This window comes from Oxyura jamaicensis, chromosome 1 (assembly GCF_011077185.1).
Source record: "Oxyura jamaicensis isolate SHBP4307 breed ruddy duck chromosome 1, BPBGC_Ojam_1.0, whole genome shotgun sequence".
NCBI lineage: Eukaryota > Metazoa > Chordata > Aves > Anseriformes > Anatidae > Oxyura > Oxyura jamaicensis.
The window spans coordinates 5,609,204-5,622,120 of NC_048893.1; the positions used below are offsets into that span (position 1 = coordinate 5,609,204).

Sequence of the window (12,917 nt, forward strand, 5' to 3'; positions counted from 1 at the left end):
TTTCACTTCTTAACCTAACTGAAAAGACAGGTTATGAAGTAAAAACTTGAAAAGCAGCCTTTTATCAGATATTTTCTGGCTTTATATTATTTTAGTTTCATTCTGAGGGCTCTAACTTACGTTTTTCTTATCAAAGAAACTTATGTTTTTCATATCAAAAGTAACTAAACCGCTTTGATGCCAAATAAGACTTCCTTCCTTTGTATGCATCGTCTGCAGCTCCTGAAAACATAGCAGCTCATCTAAGCAGCAAGGCTCCCCTTTTCTCCTCTACAGATCAGATAAATAACATACCCAACAAAACCCACCTTAAAAGGGACGAACAAAATCCTTCACAGTAAGAACAAGAAAAAATAGAAGAGTAAAAAGAAGAGTCCTTACTAGGTTTTAATATTTTGAAAGAGTAACTACTCACATCATCATAGCTGTCTATGGAGAGGACACTAAAACCCACCAGTTTAGACCAGAATTAAATCTGTGCAAGGGTGAATAAAATCCTTACTGGGAAAAAATACAGAATTGGAGATGGAAATTGAAATCTGCCTTCCCTCCTATGCTGACATAGCCAACATAAGAACAGTCTGATGCAAAACACTTGCTATATGTATATTTTATTTCATTTAAAGACTTTAGAAATGCAGTTTCAAATTCAGAAGTCATATTTGAATATGACAAGGCACCGAGCTGATGGCTCTGGGTCCCTGCAGACTCTCACAGGACCCAGCTCCTGCTCTGCTGAACTGGGGCCACCGGACAGCTCAGCTGCCCATTTTCTAATCTGGCATCAAAACTAATCACAAGAGAAATTAGTCCAATCTCATTTTCTCACAAAGAAACGGACAACCGACAATAATTTATTATGGAAATGCTCTCTGCTAGCTTTTAAATAACCGCTGAGGCACAAACAGAAGGCACAGCTGGATGTACGGAGCAGCGAAAGGCGGCTCCTTTGTACCAGCATGCAGATACCCTACTGCCTCGCCAAATTAACCCAGCAGCAAATTTATCATTGCATTACTTATACGCTAATAGGAGGCACCCATACACTTTAGGCATCAACGTGCCACAGGAGCACGTTACGGCAGCCCTGATTTTCACTCCCCGAGATGCTGCTTCCAGCCAAGCAGGAGGACGACAGCAGGGAGCGGAGGAGCGCCTTGCCCCGGGCTGCTCCATAACTCACAGGCCTGGGACGCGGGAGGGAGTTCCTGGAGATCCCATGCTCAATTAACGAGGCTGCACTGATGACGCCCACGTACTACTCAAATCTGTCATGTAAGGACTTATGGAAAGGCATAATGAGCAAATAAACTCTCAACCTGCTAAAGAAGTTTTAAATAAACACATTTCCTTTTACTGTATTTATTTTCCATGCAGAAGCATCATTTTTTCTCTAAAAAAAGATTTTTTGTGTCTCTTCAGACACAAAAGTAACATCTATTAACCTAATTTTAGTAGACTGGAAGTGTTCCAATCTTCCCCCTCCATTTCATTTTCTATACCTTCAATTATTTAACACTGAATCTTCTCCCTCCTTCCACAGCCTTTTTAAACTTGCATTTTTCTATCTGTGCTCTTCAGCAAGTAATAAGGTGAGTGGTAAACAGTATTAATGTAAGCCACATCCTGGCCTGAGAGGACTGCTTCCCTTTAATAGCTCCAGTAATATTCATGCAGGGGATAAGGGGAAAAAAAGCAGAGCTGATTAATGTAATTAGCTCGGCACCATACAGTACCTGAAGTCCAAAAGAGGAGTCACGGGGCAGATTTTCACTGGACTCATGTAAATAATGTGTCATTTGGCAGAAACACAGCCTTAGCACTGCACGGACCAGAGTTAAGGAAGATCCAAGACAGGTAAAAGCAGCATATTCGGACAGGAACCGAGAATCATTATGGCTGGGCTGTGCCTTCACCCCAGGCACAAAATCCTGGCTCTGACAGAGAAGACAGCCCACTGGAGGTGTGCCGATTTCCTACCAGAAGGCCCTTCAAAGACATCCCATGAATAGGGAACAGACTGCAGGGTCTCACTGGGATCAGGGTCCATACATCGGGGACTAAATGGTAGCACCTGCTGGAAGTCCTCCTCCCGGTCTGCAGCCTGGCCTCTTACTGCTTTCCTGGATGAATTTCATGCGAAGGAAAAGCGAACTATTGGTTCAAATAACCAGGATTTCACTTGGGCGAGTAAACAGTTACATGCTTGGTTTTTGTTTAAATCAGGTTACAAATGATGGATGGATTTTACATCTTACCACAATGGCTAACACTGGTTTTCTAATACAGGCTTTCACTCATTTTTTCAAAATAGCTGTTAAAAAGGAATATTAATCTGAATTACACAGAGATCTGACACGTCAGAAAGCTACACGTGCAGATCTGTGGGTTGACCATTAAGCTGTACGTTGCAATTAGCCTCCATGAGTAGCTGAAATACGCTGAAAACAGTCTGAGACTTCACAGGCTTACGATCACCCACCAACTGCTGCCATTTATATCGGCTTTCTTTAAATAGCCCTGATATATTTGTTCAACAGAAATAAAAGGAGAGACTTCCTCATATTAGTTCACTCACCAGATTTATTTTTCTCCTAAACTTGTTTGCAGTTACGTTCAAATTTCCTTGTCAGCTGGATTTTCATTGCTCGTAACTCCTGGGTTCAAAGCCCACCACCTTCTTAACCAATATTCCTGTATTGTTGAATTTGCTGTCACGTGTATATTTAAAAAATGCAGATTCTCATAAAATCATAGAATCCCATACTGGTTTGGGTTGGAAGGGACCTCAAAGCCCCCCCAGTGCCACCCCCTGCCATGGGCAGGGACACCTCCCCCCAGCCCAGGCTGCCCAAAGCCCCATCCAGCCTGGCCTTGGGCACTGCCAGGGATGGGGCAGCCACAGCTCCTCTGGGCAGCCTGGGCCAGGGCTTCACTGCCCTCAGAGGGAAGAATTTCCTCCCAATGTCTAGTCTAAAACTACCCTAATGGTTTAAGACCCTTCCCTCTTGTCCTATCATTACCTACCCAAGTAAAGAGAACCTCTCCATCCCTTTTATAAGACCCCTTTAATACTGAAAGGCCACAAAAAAAAAAAAAAAGCAAAATAAAAACTGTGGTGCGGCCCCTCCATAAAATAGCTTCTCACAGCATTTCCTGTTTATTTTTTCAAGCTACCGTCAACACATTACTAAGTGCAAAAGCATCACCTGGCATGCACACTTTAATTGAAAAGTATTATGAAACCATATTTGGCATCACATATTAAATACAATATGGGAAATGTTTCTTGCAGAACACTTATCTTCAAGGTCTCATTACTCAGTCACAAAGAAGTAGATGCGGTGGGTTCACTTTTTCTGTTGTGATGCAACATTAAGTGTTTAAAGCCAGGAGGAAAACACATTTGCTACCAACCAGAAGAATGACTTGGATGGAATTCCTGAAAAAAATCGTGCCTTGGGTTTTGTATCTTTTTTGGAATTTCTTTGATCCAGGAATATGTGAGTGAAATATCTACCAAAAAATAAATAAATAAATAGTATAGAACCAAAAACCAAAAGGGTCATCAAGTTAAGTTCATGAAAAGTGGGAACAAAGGGAGAATTCAGTTGACATTTGAACACAAAAAGTCTGAGTACATATGAAAATGTTGTACAATATATAACTCAAATTATTGAGTTACAAATTGCAACAACATTTTGGAACTTAAATATATTAGGAAGAAGTAAATCTGCCCAAGCATGAACAATTGTTAGGCTGTGTAATAATTCATCAGGAGTTAGTTGTACAAGTCTGTAGTATTACTGGACAAAATTGAGTGTCTTCACACTGGGAAACCAACTCTACAACAGCAAACACACTGACTAAATGCTCTTTTAGGCCTGCCTCCCCTTCAGTTTCTGATACAGGGCACATAAAACCATCAAAACAATAATCATAAAATGGCCTGGGTTGGGAGGGACCTCAAAGATCATCTAGTTCCAACCCCCTGCCATGGGCAGGGACGCCTGTAAATAATAAATATTATGAATACATGAAACTGTGCATTGCAACAGAATGCAGCCTTATTTTGTATATCTACATATCAGTTCCAGCTCTTCCTGCCTCATGTCATATCATGTAGCTAATGATCTCCGTTCAAAGGTTAGGTGACAAGTGTTGCACAGTCATCTTACTGTAGGGAAGATAAATAAGACTGCGTAAACCACCAGACACATAACAATGCTACTTAGAATGATTATTTTCCTGTCTGCATTAAATTACTGCCACGATATGGACTATAAAGCAAACTGTCTTATGAAATCAACTGGAAAAAAATAATTAATCCTTACAAGTAAAACCAAAACAGTACTTCAATTGCATGCTTTTCTTTAGACGTAGCAGTAAATTGTCCTATTCTTTAAAGCACAAATCTAAAGCACAATTCAGACAACGTTCAATTCACATCTTTTAGTCTAAACAAGTTAATTTTCAGAAAATTCTGATTTTGATTAATTGATTTGATCTTCCAGCCTTTGAATGGAAATTGGAGGCAACAATGTCATTTTCAAAACCGTTAATATATGGAAAAGATTTCTGAGAATATTAAAAAGAAAGCAAGTTGAGTTTTAATCTAAATGATGGATTTTCTACAGATTGAATTCCATGGATCACTTCCCTCTTCTTCCCATTACGTATTTATACAACTCACAGTTCTGATTGTCTGTCTATCAAAATAATTGGAGCCCCGCTACCGTTACCATCCACTCTAAATTTCACCAACTAACCTTTGCACAGTATGGGGGTGGTGACTGCAGCAGATTAGAAAACAGCTTTCCAAGGTTTTGTTAGAATTAATAAGCAAGCCAAAGCAATTAATTAACATACAGGATAAGCCAACGTGATATCCCACAATATAATTATCAGGAAATATGCTGCAAGAAAGAATTTAGTGCTGGCAAAAGACTGGATCAGATGTGATTTCGTGACTAGATTTTAGTTACAATTATTATTTGTGGATTCTGTTGACGTTGCTGCCAACAAGCCCAGCACAATGCCATGAATATGTAGCCCCTGTCCAGAAGTCTGCAGCACTGCACACTCCCAGAGATAAACTGAAAGATTCATCAAATTCCATTAAATCTCTATCATTAGCAACAGGTACATTCTATACATAAACTTTAAATTCCCAGTTTGGAATCAGAAGACCTTTGAGAAAAGCTATAATCCACATAATTGAGGACAGCAGCATTTCTAGTTATTTGATGTCATTTTAATTGAACATAAGCAATCACTGAGGTTAAAAGTCTTCTCAGAATCTAATTCCAAGTGTCTTTAATATATATATATATATATAAAGGTAAAGCCACCTTACAGCCCTGAAGTGCCTAAAGACAAATAAAAAGAATAAATCTCTTTGCCTTGCTTCTGATTTATACTCAATATATAAACATATAAAAAAAGTTTTTTTTCCTTACATATGTAGATTGCTTTTAAGTATTGCTTGAAGGGTAGTCACTATGTAGATCACTTACATTATGTATTAATAATAATCCAGGACTTGCATGTTGGCAGCTTCATCTGTACTAAAACTAATGTGCTATGCAACATGTATTCTGACATCAATGAAATAAGACAGTAGTGTTCCAGCAGTATAAATTTGTTTGTTGCTGAAATTCAACACTTTATTCTACACTTGCTTCTTCTATAAAACAATATTCTGCAGTCTAAAATTCTGCTTTGGAGGGTCTTGCACTTGGGTCAAGATCAGCAGCATCACTGCACTTCAAGAAAAAAAAAAAAAAAACACCCATCACCCAGACCTCTTTCAGCACTCTTAATAATCACCATCATATTCAGGCCATTCCCTACATCCTTTAGTCTTCTATAAATGCTAAATATAGTAGGAAATATACATGATAATAATGACTGTGTTAAATCTTTTCATTTTAGAGCTTGAGCAGTAACTTAAAACCAAAGCACACCACTTTATATATTTTTTATAAATTAAATCCTATATTATCACACTCAATGACATTTCAGGTGTGCTACCTAATAGCTTTTCTCATAACACGAGGCGGTTCATGAATTCCCAGTACACAGTGGGTGATCTTTTACTCAAATCAAGAAATGGAAGATGTTAACAGAAGCACACTGTTTGTCCTTAGTTGGCAGATTTCTCCTGCAGTTTACTTGTGTTTGCAATTAAATCTGCAGGGCTGCAGTCACTTCACTTCTTTCTGTATCTGCTGAGAATTGTGGAAGTGACAGCCTGTACTAACACACTGAAGCAATGGATTTAAAATTCAAATTTCAACTCCAGGCCTAAGAATAAACTAAAGAAAGGGGTTCATCTGTGATACAGTTTTGGAAAATAATCCACACTGCTCTGAATGATAGAAAATAACAACAAAGCGTCCCTTCCTGCCATGGGAAGGACCTACCTGCAGAGTAGCAGAACCTACCATACATGATTGCCATCAGCATAACAGAAGAGGAGGAAAAAAAAACAATTTTTAAACTTCCTTAAAATAAATAAATAAATAAGCACCTTTTACTAAGATGAACAAAACTGAATTAAAGAGAAGAACATTTGAAATGCTTTAGTAACGGGGCTGAAATAAGCAGTCCAAAACCACACAAGGACTTATTGGTAACTCTGAGATACAAAAATATGTAAATGCTATTGCAGCCATGAAAGCACAGCACATAGGGAAAGTTGTTTATTTTCCAGTGGAAGCCAAAATTAAATAGACACCAAAAACATGACTGAGAAAGATGTACCCGAAATCCTACTACTCTCCTTTTGGGGCTACAAATACCAATCCCGGAGTTGCAACTTTTAGAAATATGTTCAAATGCGTCAGTGGAAAGAAAAAGATCACAATGCAACTGTGCATGGACACAAATGTTTGCATCCAAGTCCATGAAGGAGGCAGAATACGTAACAACTAAGTAAAACGTACAGCCAGCTCAATATACTGTTTGGCTGTTGGTTCTGGTGAAATAGGATTGCCTATTTTTACCCAGGTCTCTGCAAGTTCACAGTTTCACAGGCCCCACCACTCCGCAGTTCAATAGCAAGCAGAGATTCATTTCAATTTCTCCACAACTAATAAATGGGATCTGGTCCCCAAATTTGTAAAGTCTCTTCATTAATATTTAGTACATGTCTATCACTATCATGTTGTCAAACTAGGCTTTATCATGCAAAGCCCAATTAAAATTTTCTTTTAGTAGTTGTTCCCTGTGAAAGCATGCAAGAAAATATTGGTTTTGTCTAATGCTAGGAAGATGAATCTAAAAAAGCATTCTGAATCTCAATTACGAACCCAGTAGGACTTTTTCTCTCCTTAAATAAAAACAGTTCTCAGTGTACATCAGGGCAAAAAGGAAAGAGGATTATTTAGAGGTGAAATTTAATTATTTATTTGAATATAGCAGTTCCTCGATAGCTTGATTAGCAATGAATATTTAAGAGCAAAATCAGTCCAGGGAAATGCAGCACATATAGGACAGAATCCATCATACACAATGCAAGATTATAATAGAGTTTTCGTAATAAATCTTTACAATACACATGAAAAAATCTATATAGTCAAAACGAGGTATAATCATCTATTTGTTAGAAAAAAAAATGAATTAAAAGAAACATAACTCTTCTCTAATATTGAGATCTGACTATTTGCATTTTATTTTTTGAATAGAAACTTGTTGTTGGCAGCTGAGGTAGGCTGAACCTTCATCTCTTCCCCAGCAGTGGGGAAAGTGAAGCCGCTACCCCATGAAGTGGGTCTGACCCCATCTCCCAAGGCTTGGGAGACAAGAGGGGGCAGGACAACAGCAAGCCCCTGATGAATGGCCACAGCACATGAAATGTAATGACAGTTACATTTATAATTGAACCGTTAAGAAGGAACATTTCATTGCTCCTTTAGCACACCATTTCATCACTTGATGAGTTTGGCAGCACTGTGCCTAGAGATCTAAGGATACTGGCTGCAGGCCACTAGGAACATCAGCATCTCAACCTTCCTAATAACCTCAGCGTTCTTTCCTAAACGTTTGATATACACACTAAAAAATTGAAATTACAATTACAGAAAAATCCCTATTTCTTGAATACTTGTTTCGTTATTACCAAATTATGGCCATCGTACTTCTCTTTAATTTCCATTACCTAGAACATTTTGGCATCTCAGTAACTTCTTCTCAGTGGCCAGTCCTTACATCTCTTATCTGAAGAGACTTCAGCTGCGTACCTACTCAGGTCAGCTGGGTTAGCTGCATAACTAAGATTTATTGCTCTTGGACACATAGTTCTAACCAGCATGTTGTAGAAACTATTACGGAATGCATGGAGAATATTTCAGAGATGAAGTACTGTTTTCCAGAAAAGCTCTGTATAAACTACCAAGAAATAGGAAGAAACTTGGAGATGTTAACTTGTTGCTCATCATATTGCTCCCTACTAAAAAGTTATGGGCAAAAGTAAGAAACTAAAAAAAAATTATTTGGAAACATTTAATGGAGTATCTCAATTCTTGATTGAGCTCTCCATTTCTTTGTTCCACTACCTCATTTCTCTTTAAATGCAATGCATTTAAAGAGTAAAGTTTGATGGAGAAGAGCAGGTAGGCTACGTTACCTTAGGAAAACACAGAATAATGAATTCTGCTATTTGAAATGTGCATCTGGCATCCCAGTAATCTCTAGCATTAGCAAACTATTCTAAAATTATGTTTGCTACTTTAATAGATTCATGACAAAGAATAAAAGCATGAATCAGATTCTCAGCTGCTGTAAATTGGTACAATTCAATGAAAGCCAGTGTGGAGCTACTCCAAGAGTAGCACAAGGATCTGACTCAAACTATTAAGAGAGCTTTATGAACAGTTTAAAAAAAAAAAAAAAAAAAAAAACATTTTCTACCATTAGTACTTTATTGACCTTTTCTCCCTTTACTAGGGGGAAATTGCCCTTAACTGTGCAGAATAAGCCTCAAATCTACCCTACAACACGATGCTGGTCCCTGGATATTCGTCGTCACTGCAGTATCAGCCAGACCGTGCGTACAGCCCCAGCTTCTATTTACTGAAGAGGTAGGAAGTGAAAAACCTGTTTAAATGAAATAAGCTAGAGCAACAACCAATATTAACAGGTTTTGTGGTCTAAGATAATTATTAATACGAGATAATTTGCTAGTAGCCAGTTAAAACCTGAAAATAATTCATACTGTATGAATTGAAGAAAAAGTCTTTAAAATAAATGTTTGGTTTTTTTTTTTTTAATTGTGTCATGGAAGCTTAAACTTTTCACAGCCCAGTATTAAACAGGACAATTCAGCTGATGCCATCCATCAATGAATGATGAAAAGTTTTTGAAAAGCTACAGGGACTAAACTATGTATTTTTTTCCTGCTAATTCCATTTTGTGCCTTAAGACCTAAACAATTATGTTTTCCACAATCTGTTATATGTTAGTCAACATGCTCATCAGTCATAATCTGTGTTTTCCAACTTAGGTTAAAAAATAAAAATAAACACAGCCTTGAGGCTTATCTGCCCTAACTCTAAAAAATGCTGACAATTTTTTCTTCTCACTAAGAAAAACACAACTGTAGTCTTAAAGAGCTTTCTTATAAAAGAAAACGGGTGATACACGGAGACAGAAACAGCACCAGCTACTGCATGAAGCTGCCGGTGACCTTTGGAGCTGCAAAATGCTGCTTTCAGCTTCTACCCTATTTTGGGAGCACGCACAAAGTTGAGGCTGTTTTGCAAACCCCAGTCAGTTAATTCTCACATGACCATTGAGATTAACATTATACAAGGGGGTGAGAAAAAAAAAGAAAGAATGTTTCTTCATCCTTGTAGACAGCTGAAGAGTTTTGTGCAGAAATAAATAACAGGATATATATATACTCACAAAAATATATATTTAAATATGTGCTTCCAGGATCTTCACTTAAAGCTTAAATTCTTATTTCTCTCCAAAATACTGACAGTCATTTGAATTTGTTGAATTCTCTGGTTGCTTGGAATGTTTAATACAATTTTAAATATAAAAAGAATTCAAATAATTGCCACTTTGATATATGCAAATGGAGATACTTATCTCCATATTATGCAAACCATGCCCTTTAATAGTATGTATATATACTATTAGCAAAGATATTTTTATATATATATTTATACTTAAATGTTCCTAGGAGAAGCAGAGGAAGACTTGCCACTGCCCCAGGAGCACGTATTAGTTCTCCCTGCTTTTTTAACCATCCCAAAGCAGCAACAAATCAACTGAAGAATTCAAGGGGCAAGGGTGAAATCCTGGATCCCAAAGCATTCCTGGAATGTCTGCTATGAGCTTCAAGACATGCAGAAATTCTTTTCAGTTCTTTACTGAAGCTATTCCCTTGTCAGTGATTGCTGCTAGAAAAAAAATGCAAATAGAAGAAGTACTCATATAGTAAAGATTCTGTGATGAACAGACCGCAGTGAAAGGTTTAAGAACTCTTTAAAATTTAACAAGGTTTCAAGATAATAGAGAAAGGAATTACTTTTTTTTAGGTGCATGGCATTTAGAGCTTGGTTTTCTGGGGTTTTGGTTATGTTTCTGGGGTTTTGTTGTTTTGTTTTGGTTTTTATTTTTAATTGCAAAGCTCTGGTCCATTACTTTCATACCCAGAACACATAAAATTGTGCTTTTTATTAAATATGGAGAAAAAAAAAAAGAAACATCTTGACACATAGTTGACTCAATAAAAAACATCATATCCATGACAAAATTAAAATGAAAAAACTAACCTTTTTCTACCACACACATTCGATCTTTTCCATTTTTAAAAACAGCTGGAACAGTTTTTTGTTATGGCTGCCTGTGAAGATGTCCAAGACATTTCTGCCACTCCTAAACTACTTGCTTGAAAAAGTCGTATATTAAAGGCTAAGGTTTATGGCAGCACTGAGGTGGTTCCCCGGGATGGTGTGCTGGACTTGTGCATCAGCTACAAAACAAAACAAGTATCAGTCAGATACGATTTGAAGCACAAGTTTTCTAGAAGAGAATTCTCAGTCTTGCCAAAACACTAGCAGACTGTATATAGAAATGCTGGTGCTAGACTTCCTGGAGGAAAAAATGTTCCTTTTAAAAATGATTGGCATTTTTCACAACAGCCCTACTGTTCAGCATTCTGGCTCTGTAACGAGAAAACAGGACTCCAGGGGGATTTTTATAGATGAATTTAGGGAACGGGGATCACGGCCCATTTCTTTGTGGTAGGGATGTTGTCACTTTTTTTTTTTTTTTAAGGTACTTTCAGGATTACAGGTAACTGCAGAGCACCTGGAAGAAATATACTGGTCTGTTTTCTCAAGACTCTTGCTTTCAAGACTAAGATGATGTCCCTAACAAGGCCTTCTCGCAGACAAACATCATGTACTTGAAGAATGAAGTGTTAGTAGGCACTAATCCCAGTACACCAAATGACACTGAGGAATGCCATAAGTAGTCGATCAAAACCAGTCTTTATCAATTAAGATGAACAATGCTACTGTAATTAATATTGAATTAAAAGGTATCAAGATGAACCGATGCTAGCTCACCAATGCTCAGAGATGACTGGGGACAGCCAGCAGGGCTTCACTAAGGGCAGATGGTGCCTGACAAATCAGGTGCCCTTCTACAATGGGGTTACAGCACTGGGAGATAGGGAAAGAGCAACTGACATCAGCTACCTGGACTTGTGCAAAGCATTTGACAATATACAAATCAGTAATAAAAATAGTAAGTTATTTGGCAATAAATTAAATATGTAAGTAAAAAAAATTACCCAAGTTGAGACTGTTTCCCCCACCACAGCATGTGGCTTAAATAAACTATGACCATTACCACTTCCTTGCAGTAACAGTAATCAGTAAGGCAAAGTTTTCTACATTTTATCCATTTTTTTTATAAGATTTGAATTCTTTCTGGTTCATACATAACTGTCATATACAATTTATTAACTACTGAAAGCATTCCATTGAAATTTAGTTACCCCCCCAACTGTACTTATTGGTGCATTATTTTGTTGACTCTAGTCTTCAGCATCTTCAGAGACAGATCCCTTCAGCTCCCCATGGAGTTATTTCACAGCTTAGCAGGTTTGCTGGAAACATCTTTCCTCAAATCCAGCTTCCCTCTAAAATTTCCCCTTATTCATTTCAAACAATCCACATTTATAATGATGCTGTTGTAGGTTTCATTGAACTTTGTTTCTTCTTCCCTGAATTCACTGGGCACTAACTCAGTTCTTGTTCTGCTTTAGTTTTAATACTTGTTTTAATACCCTGGCAGTACCAATTTCCTTTTACTATCCAAAGTCAAATAAAACTTCCATATTCATTTGCAGAAGTACAAAATAAAAGAAATGGCACTGCAGCAAACGATTTACATTATGTTCCTAAGGCATCAGTTATTAAAAATGTACAACAAAGATGGTCCTAAATATTGTAAATGATAAACACCACAACAACCATGAGAAATGACCAAAGTTGCCCAGCAGATAGTTCAACTGTGGGTCTTAAATGAAGGTTACCCTTGAGGTTAGATATTTCATTTCCAATCACTGAGAATTTCTAACCTGATAGATTAAAGGCACCTTTTCTCTGCTACACAGTAGGTTGTCAAGAGGAAATCTAAACAGTTTTACTCAAGTCTACCAGTACCACAGGAAGACAGGAAAAGTGCAACTCTCTTCAGGTTCTCTAAGTTTATTAATCCACAATTTGACACCAGGACTAAAGAGGAATCCAGACCAAAACTGCTCTTTAAAAGTCTCTCATCTTCATTTTCTCCCACCACCTTCTCTGGCTTTAACATGGCACGTCACTCAGGCAGCTTGAGTGCTCCATTCCAAAAACACCTTATCTTTTCTGCCCTATCAGAGACATGGA

The 12,917-nt window shown here is 37.6% G+C and overlaps 1 protein-coding gene across 5 annotated transcripts in view; it reads right to left on the reverse strand.

Moving 5' to 3' along the window:
- USP6NL (USP6 N-terminal like) overlaps positions 1 to 12,917 on the reverse strand; it is a 115,928-nt gene that overhangs the window by 42,901 nt on the left and 60,110 nt on the right. The window lies entirely within an intron of this gene.